Raw genomic sequence first — 17314 nt, 5'->3', positions numbered from 1 at the left:
TATTTGCACTGCAGGGAAAAAATTAACTCGCGAAAAAAAAATACAAATACCGGAAAACGTGACGACAGAAGATGCACAGGAAATAGAAACCTTGAACTGTAATTATAAAAACTGGAGGTGTCCTTAGCTGCACGTAAAGGCCGCAATGGTGCTAGCTGGATTACCTTTCTGTTATGGCAACTCTGTGTGGAATTTAAGAGTTTCCTTAACCTTTCAGGACCCTTTATGCAAACTTATGGACTGTGTGAAAGTGAAATTATTGGCGGTTGCTGTGGTCGTTACTGTTGTTATTTTTTCGTATTATATATGGTAAAGTATATGTTACCGGGCAAACTCATCGCTGAATACCTGTCCGTAAACATGGACGTAGAAAAAACAGGGCCTAACTAGAGTACTTTTAAAAAGCACCAAAAAAGTAGGGAGAAAATGTTGCAGTGGCTTATCTCGGCTATGCCAGGATAACGTAGCGTTAGCAAAGGTTCAGGTAATTATTCTTAGCTTTCCTGGTTGTCTAGGATTAGCTTGATTATCATGCTTACTGCTGCTCCAATGACACACACACACGGTATACGTATCATGTGGCACGTGTATATTTATTTTGCCAGGCAACTACTTCGGGATCCGATGAGTTAAGCTTCACCGCTCTTCTGCGCCGTTGAGCAGCATTTGCGCTCTCCTTCTCCGTGGCTATACCACACTGCCAAACGCCAGTCAGAGGCGTTATCAAGTGGCTCCAGCGCAGTGTCCGACGGCGACTGCACAGCGAAGGCGAATAGCTGGGCGCGCGCCGGCTCCATTACGTTTGCCAAGGCTACGACGTCACTCGTCTGGAAAGCGCAGACCGGCGGCGGCGAGTCGCGCGCGGCGGCGGCGGAGTGTGCGGGAGTTGCCCACTCCGGTGCGTGACATCACTGATTCTCGCGCACGCGCAGCACGGCTCCTGAGGATCCACGCGAAACTGGCTCGGCTAGGCCAGTGTAACTAACGCTACAAAAGCTTACTCCAGTTTTACCCAGTGTGAAATCTGTAGAAACAGCGAATCTGCGGCGCTCATGTGCTTCCCTTGTGCTTTTTTATGTGATGCTTTGTGATTTTGTGCGGATATCTATGATTATACGTTATTTCACCAGAAACGATTTACGGAAAATGACCTGCGGCAGCCACTGTTACACCCGCTCCTGCTACAAAGACTTTAGGCCTTCTTCACGCTCGAGCCGCGCTTCCCAGTTTCACTCGGCGGCTACCGCTTCGTCCGCGACCGAGGCAGTTATGCCATCTATGGGCCTATCTGGGAACCGTAGCGTGACGACCTTGGACACTAATCTGCCGTCCGGCCCTGCCCTAGAAAAGTTCCGTTGTTGAAAGAAACGAGAGGAGGTGCTTTCAAGCTCTCAAGGCTAAGGTAAACCAAATAGTCTGTCAACCATGTAGTTCAAGCTACAGTACCAGTAGTGGAAACCGTGCATGCAGTGGCTGTAAAACTCCAATTAGGTCACACGTCACCAGCTCAAATATTATACTTTTAGACGTTTACGGATCGGCTGGTGGAAAGCCAGAAACCACCATGTCTTATATGACGTCCTTACGTTGGCACCTTTGTATAGAAACCGGCTGTCATCGTAAGCTGTGAACATTTATAGCACTATGCACTGTCATACAGCTGGTGCACACAGTTGTTATCAATCCTTACTTTCAATCGCCAGTTCAATATGAGTCGACCAGGCAACAGGTACGGTTATATCTGCAAAATTTTCACATATGCCCACAGGTCGGCAAAAAAGTAGAGCGCACTCGGGCTCACTCACGGTATCTATTTCGCGCTTAGGGCTCACTCGGACGCTTTTTCTGAGTCTGAGTGAGTCGTGAGTGAGCTAGACGACCTATGCTTATGCATTCATGTACAGCGCATTCCTCGCGCGTTACCCATCCGAACGTTAATAAAACAATAGCCAAAGCTAAAAAAGCTACCACTGCAAATCTCAGTAAGCAGCTAATGCGTTGGAGTGGACCTTCGAATGAAGCGATACTCCGAGTTTCTTTTTTTTTCTCTTTTATTGCGGTAGCAACTATATGGACACTTCCGACGGCGTTTTGCCGTCGCCGTTGGCGTCGCCATCGCCGTTGCCATGGCTGTCGCCGTCATTTTTCGTATCAAGTACAAATTGATAACATCACCCCGCACGTCGTGTGTCCTACGCGCGAGTATAAGCTCACGAGCGCTGGCGACGAACGAGGCTGAAGCGGATATGAAACGAGCCGGCCGTCTCCGTCACACCGTGGGAGCATGCGATAACATCTTTCCGCGTGCGAGGCCGGCCGTCTATTCCTCATCAAGCAGTGAGGAAACGCTCTGCCCGTCTTTCGTAAGGAGCACGAAGAAAAGCCAGTGGAGGGGAGGTGCTTCGTCGCTCGAAGGGCGTCGTCGCGGGCGCGCGCGCTATCTCGACAGGCATCAGGAGACGGCTCGTAAGCTTGCTGTGCTCTCAGCGCTTACTTCGCATTTAGCATTTAGAGAAATGACAGTACTGAAACCGCTTCGGTCTCTCGAGCTGCCGAATCCACTTAAACCAGCGCTTTGTTGAGTTACACGAGATCAGATCCAAAAGAGTTAGCTGCTAGCATTACCTCGTGTAACATTATAAATTGTTCCAATATCATTTATTGCTTCGCCTTTAAGCGAAAGTGTGACATTTTTTTCATATCTTTCGATCTCTTAACCCCATTCTTTCATTGTAGGGCAGCAAAGCAGCCGTGCGTACCGTGCCCCTACCCTCCCACTTGTTCTTTTCTCTTGTCGGTTTCTCTCTTTTTGTCTATTTCTTTCTTCTGCTATTCACAGAAGTCAATAGCTTTGCAGTCTCTGCATGCAGGTGCAAACAAAAAATTAAGCACATAAAATAAGCTGTATTAGCGAGAGAGCACATATTGGACGCAAAATGAGCACATAAAGAGCAGTTTCTCCGCAAGGGCGAAGCGATGAATGCGATAGCAACAAATTGTAATGTTATACCAACTAAGGCTGGCAGCTAACTCTTTTGGATCCGATCTCGCGTAACTCTACAAAACGCTGGTGTGAGAGAATACGGCCGCTCCAGGGAGAGTAGTGGTTTTCGCCTAGCCTCTTCGCCTGCCGGGATAGCACAGGCGCCAACGATCGCGACTGCAGTCTTATAATCAAACTTCGCAGTTGCTCCTCGAGCAACACCCCCCCCCCCTCCGGATTCTTTCATGCTCTTTCAAGACGGCGGGGTGTTTCCTCTCTGCTTGAATAGCAGTCGACGGCAGCCCTCGTGTGCGGGGTGATGTTATCGCATGTGCCGTCCGTGCGACGGAGATGAGTCGGCTCTGCTTCAACCGGGTTCGTCGCCCCCGCCCGCGCGCTTTTATCCGCGGGTAGAACACATGACGCGTGGGGGGATGTTATCGATTTAGACTTTATACGAAACATGACGGTGACAGCGACGCCGACGACAAAAACCCGTTGAGAATGTCCATACAATTGCTACCGCAATAAAAAAGCAAGACCCTCAGACACACTGTTATCTATCAATCTTAACGCACGAAAATAAAGAAAACACCATTCCAATAATCACCCGCTTCCTTGCAGAGAACAATGTTTTGATAATGCTCGCTGTTCTGAAAGTTTCGTTATTGCTGCTGCATTTACAGGAGGAAATAAGCAATAGAACTATTATAAGATCTGATTATCTACGTTGCCCTCATTGCATTAAACCTGTTTTCAACAGCGAACCTCTTTAAGCTCACCGTAATTTGTCTGTCGGAAATGATCTTCATAATGAACCGGCACGCGCTCTCTACATCGTCTTCGTCATCTTTGTCCTCTTCTGCTTCGCTCGCAGAACACGTGCGCTAATACTCCGGCATGGCCTGTAAAACCCTGATGGCTGACAGAACGAGTGCAGAGAGTGAAATTGATAAATATTGAAATAAATATGAAGGAAGAGAAAGAGAGAAATCCTGACGGAGTATGAACCCGCGTACCTTCGATACCCTAACCACTAGGCTATCCAGGCACGCAAGCAGAGCGAAGCATAGGCTTGTATAGTATATTGTAGTATGGGAAAAGTATATTGTAGTGAGGTAAGGGGGTGGGAAAAGGAAGTGATGCGTTAGGAGGAGAGATGTGATGGCGAGGAGGGGGAAAAAGATGAGGGGAGAGAGTAAAGCGATCCATAGAAAGAATGAGAAAGGGATAAATAGAGAGAAGGAAATGCAGAAAGAGAAGGAAAGAGAATCAGAGAGAGAGAGAAAGAAATTGATTGAGATATAGGGATAGAAAAGGATACAAAGAAGGAGGAAGCAAGTGATAAATGGAGAAAGAGAGATAAATAAATAAAAATAAACAAAAAACAGACAGAAAAAACAGAGAGAAGAGATAAGAAGAAAGAAAGAAAGGAATAAAGAAAAAACTTGCAAAAGTCAGCAAAACAGCACAAGCCAGGACTATATTGCTGCCCTTGTCCCTTGGACATAGCGCCTCCAGTGCTAACTTTTTTTACACATTGTATGGCTGCCGCATAGCAAAGGCGTAGGCTGCTTTTATGTTTGTGCATTTATTATCAGGCATTATTGCCAACAGCTTTAGGGAGAAAAGGAGAGAAGCTCTTCATCGGACGGCATCGATATTTTTTTTTTCTGGCGTGCACACAAGCACTTACAGGATACTCTCCAGAACGATGGTGATGGAGTTTCAACCAATGAACATAGCCTTTTTTAATTGCTTTCAGTATGTGCCAATCTCTTTACTTCGCCATTGTTTCGCCTCTAAAATAATAGCCTATCTTCGCCAACTGCTTTCAAATGGTAGTCTCTCAGCTGTGCTGGTTTCAAGCCTCGTTTTAATTCTTAATACCGATTAGTCATTCTAACATGTTCTAACCAAAACTGGCTAATCAGCATACTCTGGAAGCGTTTCGTGCAAACACTGATAACACTTACAACGAGAAGCCGCTAGTACTTTTTTTCTTAAAGTTGAGAGCACCCAAGCTTACTTTGATAAATATTACCTCCAACGGATTTTTCATTTTTTTCTTATAATGCTTTATTATAAAACGTATGTAGGTACTTGAGATTACTTCCGCCACGTGCAGCTCAAAATGGCCCGATGGTTTAGTTGTGCTTTTAGCGCTTTCAGAAAGAGTAAGGGCTTTTATTTCGTTTCTTTGACACTAACCATCCTGACTCCCTTGCTTTCGTGAAAGATATCAAACCGCGCTGAACAGAAAGCTTTTTTTGAGCGTTGTCCTTGAGGCGTATTAATCTGAACTAGCATGGCGGCGAGCCGGGAAATTCAGAGAAAGGGTAACAGGCATAGTTTCCCAAGAGCGTAGGGGAATAACGTACATTATTTTAAGCGAAGCGTCATTTATACCATTCTCTTCGCCATGCATGGGTGACTGGACGGCAGATCCTGTAATCAACAAATTGTAATCCTGTAATCCTGCAACAATCCTGTAATCGGCAGATTGTAATCAAAGGTTCAAAGATTGCTGCAGCTACGCACTACCGGTTCGGAGACTGCAGAAACAGCAGAGATGGTGGCCTTGACCTCCTTCATTCCCTCCTCGTCACCCACACATCACTCCTCCTCACCCCTTGCTATACTGTAGTGTGCACTACGGTGCACTGTTGAAAGGAACTACTCCAATGAGCACCTTTCATTTTGCTGGCCCTTTAACAGCAAGTGCACAGAGAAACATTGTCCATGCACTGCATGAGTCTCTCAAAAAGAGGCAGAACTGTCAACCACCAGTAGTTTTATGCAAATCTATAGTTTTAGGCAAATATAGTCCACTATAATTTTGCAAGAGTAGCTTTACTGTTGGAAAATCTCTTAAATGTGGGCGTCTCAACGGCTGCTCAACACTGTGTTACTTGTTAGGCCTTTCTTTATTGTCTACCTGCCACGCTGATGTAGTGATTATGGCGCTTGGCAGTTGACCCGAAGGTAGCGGAATCGAGGCCCGCCCGAGGCGGCAGCATTTCGATGAAGGCAGAATGCTTGAGGCCCGTGTGCATAAATTTATGCACACGTTGATGGAACCCGGGCAATCGAAATTTCCGGAGCCATATGATGATATGGTGTCTTCCGGAGTCTCTCATAGGATGATATGGTGGTTTTGGCAGCTTAAACCCCAACAGTTATTATTAAGGCCGTAGATGCCTCTTCAAACGCAAAACTCGACCGTCAGCGTCAATACGAGTAATTCAAAAGATCATCTTGCCGTGATGACGTCACAATAAGACGTCACATATCGCCGAAACTTGTGACACCATCATGACGTCACATGCTGTAACGTCACGTGATGACTTCATGATATGGTATCGTCGCTTGGTCAAAGGTGCGCCCATCACGGAGGCAGTGCAAAACCATGTCAAGTGCAGAAAGCTTTCGGAGGGGGGCGAGGGAGGATCAGTATTGGCCGCGAGGAGTTACGGAGTCGCCCTCTATCGGACGCGCCTCGACTGCGTGCTAGGTAGGATACCGCCGGCGCACTCCCCATAGGTTTTGCTGGGGCGCTCTACAAAAACACCTCGCGGAAGCCTTCCAGGACATTTCTATAAGTACTTTCGAAAGGAACTGTGTTCTTTACTGTCAAAATAATTGTTTTCGACGAACTGAAAGCACAGGATCACGCGGTCACCGCGTTGGAGACCCTGAACCGGCCTCTTGCGTGAAATGTAGTCACTCGCTGAGTGCAAACTATGTGAAATATCTCGTTACAGTAGACTGCCTGTATCACCAAACGGAGCATAACAGAAAGAAGCCTCAAGCCAGCGATCGCACGGGTTCGCGACGACTGACGGTGCCTCTGCATGTATGAGTGTCTGCATGTATGCTCGTTCTGATGGTTTCGTTTTTGCTACGAGCGCGTTTTGGCACCGCGCTGTGAACTTTAGGCCGCAAAATATGCGAATTTGTGAGCACACAAACAACTACTGTTGCGCGGACGCTATCAGAGCAGTTCAAAAACAATTTCGTTAAACTACGGCTTCGGTGCGCATGGCAACTTTGTGATGTGCCGTTCCGATGACTTAGTTTGTTTGTTTTTTCTCGGTTTAAATTCGTGTACGTTTCAATGTCATGTGAGAAGTTGTCTCGCACTGCGTATTGATCGGTGTTCTCAGCGGACAAATGGCGCTGCTTCTGTTTCTCTATTCAGTGCATTCTTTCGTTTGGTGCTCGCACAAAACGTGAGCAAATGCGACGCCTTTTTTTTTGATGCTCCTTAATTATCGACCCCTTTGCATTCCAGTGAACTTGCCACTCTCTGCCATCAACAAATTCATAGACCAAAGCTTCCCCACTACGAGATTGCTGGTGGAAGGAGAAGCAGTCTACGAGACCGAGCATGTAGTAGCATGCAACGCCAAGGAAAAGCAAGAAAATACAGTAACGTTTGCCGGACTTGTTCTGCGAACGTCGGCTGTGAACTCGGACCCACATGAACTTGAAATAGCGGTGAATAAAATAGAAGTTATTGCAGCAACCAGCAGCCGCAAAACAGGATAGTAATAATTATTTGGCGAGTACCCCAGCAATTTTGGCAGCAGTGTCGTGTCTAACGCCAACAGGGTGGCATCTTTCCCACGTAAATAAATGAGGCTCCAAGAAGATACATGGGGTTGGAGAGGCCCAACTTGAGTTTGAGAGTGGCACAAATAAATTTGGGTTTTTTAGCACATTCTGCTTGCGTCAGGGGAACGCAATCTTGACTGAAAAAATCTTATTGCCAACATAAATGCAGCACACAGCCGCAGCATTTGACTCTCGCTAGTCCACCAGCAAACGTCGCTTAGCTTATGAAGTCGAAAGCCTTAGATGCCTCTTCAAATGGGAAGATTGACCGTCGGCGGCGTCAAGACGAGTGACGCAAAAAATAATCGTAATGTGATGACGTCACCATATGACGTCATCATGACGTTACAGATCTCCTAAATTTGTAACTTCGTTATGACATCACCATGAAGTGACATAACGTGATGTCACATGATGACGTATCCACACGACATGGTCTCTTTGCATTGCCTCCGTGATCGGCCCACCGATCACGGAGGCAATGCAAAACTTATGTAGCTTATGAAGGCGAAAGCCCTAGATGCCTCATCAAATGCGAAGATTGCCCGTCGGCGTACGGCGTCGGCAGCGTCAACACGAGCGATGCAAAAAATAATCGTCACGTGATGGTGTCACCATATGACGTCATCATGACGTCACAGATCGCCAAAATAAGTAGCGTCATTATGACGTCACATAACGTGACGTCACATGATGACGTATTCACACGTCATGGTCGCTTTGCATTGCCTCCGTGATCGGTCACGGAGGCCGTGCAAAACCGCGTTAGGTGCAGAACGCTTTTGGATGGGAGCGCGGGAGAATCAGTACAACTACCGACAAGAAGATGGCTTTCGCCTTCTAGTCATCTTTAGCGTGTGCAAAGGGACCCTGTGCGTTTTTTAATTCAACGTATCTAAACAATGACTTGCGCATCTGCAGCCGATTTTGTGGACGCTGAGCACGGGGCCGACGATCAAGAGGTCGAACGGGAGGGTTCTGAGATGGCATCGCACGTGGTAAAAGGTGGCGCTTTTTCCATCCTGTGGCATATAAGCATCATTTGCCGGCGGGAAGCGCGCGCGAGCCATCGTCTCAGTGCGCGCTGTCTGCTACTCACCGAACATTGCAGGCCCGACGCAATGACGAAAGTCTTCGTCGCTGAAATGCTTGTTGCACACAAGACTGGTAGCCGATGGCTACTTGCCGGTTCTTAGCTTTACAACCCATGCTTCACGCAGTTTCTTGTCCCGTGGTTACCGGTGCAGGCTGACACTGGGCTCCGTTGCGTAAGCGCGGCACAGCGGCACCGAGCGGTAGAGCCCCATGTTCGTCGCCTTCAGAGGCAGCCACTCTATTACAAGGGTTTCAATTGAGTAGAAAATGACAGAAAACTTCCGAATTTGAACAGACCGCAGCGCATGTGGGACTTGAAACTCGTTTTCAAAGCACGCGGCAGTGCTCCACAAGCAGCCGACGCGGACGCTGAGACCACGTGACCCTGCCAAGCACGTCACGCCGACGGTGGCGCCGGCGTTTCCAGTGGTAGGCCTCGAGGCCAATATCGACTGAGCAGAAAAAGAAGATAGCTTTCGCCTTTGAGTCATCTGAGGGGAATGGGGAAATAACCCTGTGATTTTTTTAAGACGATATTCTTTCTTGGGGAACATAAACGCAGAAATTTTGGTCTGTCTGTCTGTTTGTCTGTCTGTCACCCGATTCAGCTACCCGGCCAAAGTTTAAACACTTGCGGAGCGCCCAGCCATCTTGAACTGGTACTGCCGTTCATACTTGTGAACATTTTCGATCAAAAAGGAAACGTTAGGCATATCTGAGGCGCAAATATCAATACATAAGTATTAGGTAGTGTGTCCCTTTACTAGAAAATACATAGATAAGTCATTCAAAAGACGTTTCTTTGGCTGCGTGGAAAATGCTAGTGTTTTTGGGCTGCGCGGAAAATGCGACGCTATGAGCCAGATGCGGCGATTCAACATAGAGGAGGAGGACTCATGCAGTACAGCCGGCAGACGACTATCGTCTTTCGACCACATTTGCAGCGAAGCACGCAGATACGCCGCCAATTTTTTATCTTTAACGCCTCATGATTTAGGCGTATAAAAGCGTGAATTGCTGTTTTCTGCAATTAAGGCAGTTGCGAGTGCAAGCGGGCTTCTTGTTCGCTTGTGTCACCCCGTTTATTCCTCTCTCGTCGGTTGCTGTGCGTTTCTGTACTCCTAGAAAGCGCATCAGCGTAACTACCGGTAGCCGTCACATGAGTGGCAGTCACGTGACCTGAGCAGAAAGGTCACGTATGACGTCATTGGTAGAGAGGCATATCGCTGTCGACTGTGGTTCTGGCAGTGGGTATCCTTTAAAATACCGAGGGCCGCGAAGGGGCATGATAGCTGACCAACCGCTGACGGTGGCAGAATAGCGATGATTTTGCCATTTCAGACAGTATCTTTCCGTTTCATTAGGAATTTTTGCGGGGATGTGACGTCACACGTGACGTTTCTACTGAGGCCACGTGACTCTACCGCATGTGACGGCGACCGGAAGCACCGCTGGTGCACTCTTTAGGGTACGGAAACATTGCGCGCTGCTTTACTCAGACATTATAATGAATGTGCACTTAGTTGGGTCACATGCTCCTTCATGTCGACGATGCAGATGCGCTTTGAAGACGCGGAGAGAGATGAGACAATGATCATGCACATCGTCACCATGCAGAGCCAAACGGCCCAAATAAGTGCGTTGGCAAGGTTCTTATTTAATTCCATGACCGCCTCTTCAAAGCGCATCCACTTCGTCATTATGACGGCACTGCACGTAGAGTGTCGGTTTTGCGTAAAGCCCGAAGATGGGGAAACGTCCGAAACAGAATGTATGCCATTCTCCTAGGCTGTAGCACAAAACTTGAAAATAAACTCGTAAGGGGCTTTGGAAATACAAACTAAAGTGACGTCAAATAAATGTAACCGCATAAGGTGAATCAGTAGGTCAATCGTGACGACCATTTAGCAATATGTGCTTTCGAATGCGCCTTGCTGCCGTTGTAATTAAAGCAAACCACATTGATGTTAAAGACAGCATAGGAGACGTTATTTGTAGTTTTAACTGCAGTGTAGAAATTACGACATAAATGGTAATGCATTAAAGGGGATGGAGGTAGGGACGAAACCTACAGCCTTCGGATAACACGTCCGATGCTTTACCAATTGAACTATAGCGGCTGTCGCTTTCCCATTCACTTTATTGGGTACTACTGCTTGCGTTATTCTAGGAGTGTTACCTGCGCCAGTCGTAGCCATAAGCATGAAAATGGAACACACTTTTTGCCAGCTGGCGTCCCGTAGCACGTGATCTGTTTACGAACTGGCAGCCGACCAATAAAACCTTGCATGCTCGTTGAAGCCATCAAGTTTGCCGGGACGAGACACTGCTACGAGAAACCAGACATTATGACGACCTTAGTTCCCGTCCATTTTAATTCTACTGCAATTCCATTCCATTTTAATTCAACGTGAATTCTTCTCCATTTATGTCGTATTCACTGCAGTTAAAAATACAGATGATGTCCCCTCAGATTTCCTTGACTTCATTGTATGTTAGTTTATTTATGTTGGGCCTAACGAAGAAACGAGCCATCGATACATTCCCTCTTTCTTTGCTGCAGTTGCATAACGCGGATTGGTAACGCGGACTCATGCATATAACGTATGAACACTGACCATTCAGAATATATAAATGTATTCCATGCCTGACTGATGCGCCGTAAGCGTTCGCACAATCCGAAGTACCATTTCGTAGGAACTGTTTTGTATTTTTGCTCTTCTTTTATGGATGACTGGAGTAACGTGAGTCCGCACATCGCTTGCAGTGCGACAGTTCAAAGTTTTCTATCGTTTCTTGAGTGTGGGTTGTACTCGGCAAAATAGCAAATAGCTTATGTTGAACTTTTCTACTGGTGCTGAGATAAAATTTGTGGTTAGTAAATAGTTCTTCCTTCCACACTGAGATTCGAAATATCGCTATATTTTTGTGCACATAGAGTATGAATTGAACAGCAATGTTTGTTTTTCGAATGCATTTTTTCTAAAAATTTTAGCAGAGTCATACTTCTTCTGACCTCGCTCTTTTATAACGCCATTTTTTGTATAACCTGCAATAATGTGGTTGACAAATTGATGGACACGGAATGTATCTGCAGCCAAAATTTCGATAAGCGGAATTCTGTTCTTCTGAGCCAACTGAGGCATGCCTCAAAATTATGTACCTAGGGCCCTAACGAAGACATCTGTTGTCGAAACATAGGACTCAAGTGACATTCCCTCTACAATTAAGAAAAAAAACATTACTTCTGTGGGCTCGTTTTTTCTTTGTTAGACACAATATTTATGAGGACTAACAGACAATAATGCCAACGAAAGTATAGGGGATGTTATTTGTAGAAAAAAGGATATAAATGTGAAGAAAATAAAGTGGACGAACAGATAACTTGGGAGGATGCCTCAGTGGTAGAGCATCGGACGCGTTATTTGAAGGTCGCAGGTTCGGTCCCTGCCGGCGGCAAGTTATCTTTTCGTTCACTTTACTTACCTTGCATTTATATCCATATTACTACAAATAACATCCCCTATACCTTCCTTGGCATCATTGTCTCTTAGTTGTCAATAATGTTCCCTCTTCAAGAATTTATCATCATTTTAAAGGCTCTATCCTGACCTCAATTTCTGTCTCCATTATTTTTTTTTACTTCCCGAGATGCCATTCCTCTTACGGTTCCAGTTGGTAATGACAGTACCGAAAATATACTAAGAATAAAATACGTAAAAGTGACTTGCTCCTTTAGAATTTTCAGTTTGCTTGGTCTACGGGACGGAGTTTTGTCTCATTTTAACGCTAAATTTGACACAGCCTTCCATAGGATGCACGAGCTTCCTTCCAGCCAGCATTCAACGATTTATTGGCGCTGCCGGGAGATGTCATCTCAGTTTTATTTATCTTTCTTTTTTGTTTGACTCCCACTGTCGAGGACTGTGCTTAAACATGTTTGTAGGGGAGGCTGACGGGACACACACCAATGTGTCTCCAAAACACGCACATACTTAGAAAGTGAGAATCGGAAGGGTAAAGCAAATAAAGCAAACGCAGTATCCTACAAACGACCCACTAAAATATAAGCGAAATATAGTGTCGCGCTCAACACGCACTTCCATGAATTCCGGCGCAGGTGTTCGTGAGTCAAGTTGAATGAGACTACACGTTCATTCAGAGAACTTTCTTCCATTCACTTCCGTTCTGTACGCCCAAAACAGAAAGTCACAAAGGAACAACACAAGAGATCAACGTTCCCCATTGACCTCCTCTTCCCATCTCTCGCTGCAGCCTTCCTTCTCCACACCCTAAACGGGAATCGCACTGCTTTATCCAAAGTAATAACAAATGTAAAGTTTGGCGATCAATGTTCCCCATTCACCTCCTCTTCCCATCCCTCGACGCAGCTTCGCTTCTCGCTTCCCTAAAACGGGAAACGCATTCCTTCATATCCACCAACGCGTCTCCTCGTTTCCCCTTCTAGATTTCCCGATTGGGGAAGCGCCATTCCCCCGCCTCCGCTAGGCTCTCGTACGACACTCTCCGGCACAGTCTCTTCCTCGACACTATACCGCCCTTTCCCTCAGTTGACCCACTTCTTCCTGCAACCGCGTGCGGTCTCTGGGTCAAGGCTCCATCGCCCGAATTCCAGGTCGACGGCTCCCACAGGACTCGTGCTGCGGGGCGAGGAACACGAAAAACGAAGGCACAAAAACAAAAAACAGCGTCGCCTGGTGGCAAGCACTGAGCTTCGAGAAGAGCGCGTGTTGGGCGTGGTGGGGCACGCTAGCGTGGCTGTGACGACCCGGATTTCCCCTTTTGTGTCCTGCCTTGGCTGTCAGTAACGACTACGCCGCAACAGGACCGGTCCGTTGTGCCCAGCAGTCGCTAGCTTCGATGTCGTTAGCTTACTTTTTTGTATAAAGATAAGCGCTTGTAGCGCGGTGCGCTAGTCTACAGAATTACCGAAATGGGGAGCCGCTACTTTGTATGTTGTATTTTAAAACGCTCGCAGATCAGGCCGTGGCGTGGTGGGCAGGATAAGTTTAAGCGAATGGGCCTGTTATTCTTGATAAGGTCAGATGTTCCCTGTCTAGCGATTTCGGAACATGCCAGAAATTACCTCAGAAACTAGGTCGAAAGGAGCCACCGATAGACTTTTTTTTTGTTAGGTTTCAGTGCCTAATGGCTTGCATTTGTTGGATAGCTTGTTTAAGATATGTCAGGGTTTTTTCCGCGCTCTTTATGGTGCCGTTAGGCTTCCCTGCTTTTCATCAGTGTCGCAAGTTTTCTATGCTAACTTTAACCGAATCGGTCAACCTGCCGAGTTTATCTCCATACCTACTGGGAAAGAATAAATGAGACAAAAACGCCAGGCCTCCGCGGAAAGTGCAGCACAGTCACAGCGAAAGCTCGAAGAGCGGCATTTCTAGAGCCCGTTATAAACTCTCTTGTGGCTACTAATACAACTACACTAGCAACGTACCCACTACGCCACAAATCATAATTTTTGTGAAGTTGGGAAGCACCCACCACGACATTACTCATCATTCTGCGGAGAAGCGAGGTACCATATGTAAGGCATTATGTGCAGTATCTTGATTCGACGGCTGATGAAGATGAAGAATTATGACTGAGCCTTTTGTAATGGGTTGGAAGCTTTAAATGACCCACTAGTTACGTAATTCGCATTGTGTGACGCCCGGTCGTCAGTTCACTCTCCCACCACGCTTTATAACATACGCTAACGTGAGAAAGAGATAGAGAGAGGGGAATTAACTTTATTGAGACCCTGAGGAAATGGATCATGGGAGCCTTATGGGCTTCCTTGGCAACCAATAGAAGTGCACTTGCGAGGAACCCACTACGCTATAAATCATAAATTTTGTGAAGTAGGGAAGCAGCCACTATGCCATTTTTCGTCATTCTGCGGAGAACCGTGTTACCCGCTAAACACCTGCACTGTGTTGATGCTGTGGCTGATGACGATGAAGAATTATGGCAGAGCCCTTTGTAATGGGTAGGAAGCATTAACAACCCATTCGTTGCGCAATTCGCATTGTGTGACGCCTGGTGGTTATTTTACGCTTCTACAACTCTACATTACATATGTGAATGTGGTTCCTTCCCGACATGAAGCCTGTGTAGGGTCTTTTTGCAAAGCAGTTTCAAGCACCGGCATGGATAGAATACTGGGCTCCCGCGAGGGAGGACCCAGGTTCGAACCTCGTTCCATCCTGGAATTTTTTTTTATTTTCTTTTTTTTTTCTACTTCGCGCGATAGTGGTTACGGACACCGGCGGCGTCGGACAACTACGGCGCCAAAAACGGCCCTTGTTGTGATCTCATGACAGCTTTCGCTGTAAAAAGTCGCAATGCACAAGGCTAACCAGAGGAGCGTCTGCTTGACGAGCCTTCGCTGCGGGAAAGGGAAGTGGAGATAAAAATATTAAAAAGAGAATGCGGGAGGAACCGTGCGGTGAATTTGCGCACACGTGCCTGACTGTGCCTCTTTGTGAAGGACGTTCGCACACAGATGTTGCTACAGAAGTGTGTTCTTGGTTGTTCTGCAAAGGGCATTTGCATTTTGCCGGGGGATTTTCGAACAACCTTGCGGAATTTCGTAAAAGAAATTCGCCAGCTAAACAAAGTGTTGAGAGTGAAAAAGTTCCCTTGGATTCGCCTTTGCGCGTATAGCATGTAGCAAGCCTCAATTTTAAAGAATAAAAAACTGCTAGGACGTCCTGTTTTTATTTCGAACTGGAATAGATTGTGAATAACCCTTTAAAGTCTCTTTTGCCGTTTCAAATGCACGTAATTGTAGAGGCTGAGCGGAAATATGATCCGTCCTTTAAAACATTTCTTTATTGAAGCTCATATTACACTTCTCGTTGAAAGCCTAAACTGTTGCATAATATTTGGTCATTCTTCCTTCTTTATTAAATCTGAACTACAGTTCCAAAATAAACGGACAAAGGAGACTAGAAAGATGACCATCGAAGCGCTAATATTCATCAAACTTTTATGCATCAATGCAAGAAAATAGACAAAATTATGATATAAAAGAACAAGATATGAGAGATTCGATAACATGAGAACCTGCTTCGCATGTGTCGGTCATTGACACTGAAAAAAAAAGTTTCTTTTCAATGACAACGCAATAGACGACGCGCTGTCGAAAATTATAGCAGTCGAGAAATCTCTGCTGCCTCAATTATTACCCATGTTATCATCTGTCTGACTGTCTTGTCCGATTTTTTTTTTTTTATCTTGCGCTGCCTTAAACAGTGAACACGTCAGAAACACTTGTACAAACAAGTATTTTCTTCCCGTTCACAGTTATTGCAGAGAGATCTAATTTATTAAGGTTAGTCATATATACTTATTAATGCGCATACGTTAAGCAATACTATATGCGATTTTCGTAAATGTGACCCTCGTTTCTTCAAGTATATATACGTATATATACCGAGAGAGAGAGAGAGAGATAGCGATGCTGCTGCGCTAGGGTCGGGGGAGATAAATTTTAAGGGGAACAGCGTCCAAAGATGAAAGACGAATAAGAGCGACAAACAGCGCTGACTGACGAATGAAGTACTTATCTATTAAGAAGTAACAGCTATATTTACATAGAAAAAAAAACTGGTTCTGGATGCGTCAGAAGTTTTGAAGTTTCCCATTAACGGCAATGGGGAACTTCAATAAGGAAGCTGCCGTATAACCAAACTGGAAGATAGCCGTCAATGTGTAACTCCAGAAATTATTTTCTTACTTATACAAAAAAAAAAACTTATGATAAAACTTGCGATATGCGAAGTATTTATTTGCTTTCAATTCAGGTGTAAAGCTGATCTTTAATTGGAGCATCGCGTGGTAAATTGCCTCTCAATGTGGACCAAAATGATGACTTTTCCCAATTTCTTGATTTTTTTCTCGCAGCATTGAAGCTTCGTAGGTCTGAAAATATTTTTAACGCAACATATACTTTGCTTAGAGTAAGTATATTTTACTGAGATATTTATACATAGCCCAATGTTACAATGGAAGAAATGCAAACATAGAACATTCTGGCGAAATATTTAGAGGCGTATATGGCAGAAATGTTGCAATAAAATTATTGAGCTTCAAACAGGTTACGCAAACGCTTTACCTTAATTGGTAAATCAAATTTGGTACTGAAACGAGAAACGATGGTTTCAGAATAAATGTTTAATCAAACAACACTCGGACGGACATTCTGCTGAATTCGGAAGGCTCCCGCGTGACCAAAATGTCTTTCTCTCCGAAATCTTCTAAAAATTCACTGTTTTCAAAGCAATAAATGAGCACAATTTTTTTTCGAATACATTGAGATGGTCACCAATGTGGCTGGGACGTTGGCGTGGAATGACCCATTTCATAAATCATAATCACCATTTTGGTCATCTCTTGATTGAGGAAAGCAACATATGGTATATCGACCGATGTTATATGCAACGGGTAGTATTGCACAATCGGCGATGTTGGCGCAGTTTTTGGTCATATTACTTTTCCGTATTATCAGCGATGAGAATATTGACAGGAGTTGTCCGCATTGAATGTCGCCGCCTCTTCTGACATCTTATCCTCGGCGTGGTGCACTGATTGCATTTCTTT

Source organism: Rhipicephalus sanguineus, chromosome 8, assembly GCF_013339695.2.
Source record: "Rhipicephalus sanguineus isolate Rsan-2018 chromosome 8, BIME_Rsan_1.4, whole genome shotgun sequence".
Classification (NCBI taxonomy): Eukaryota; Metazoa; Arthropoda; class Arachnida; order Ixodida; family Ixodidae; genus Rhipicephalus; species Rhipicephalus sanguineus.
Note: the sequence above shows the minus strand (reverse complement) of the source record.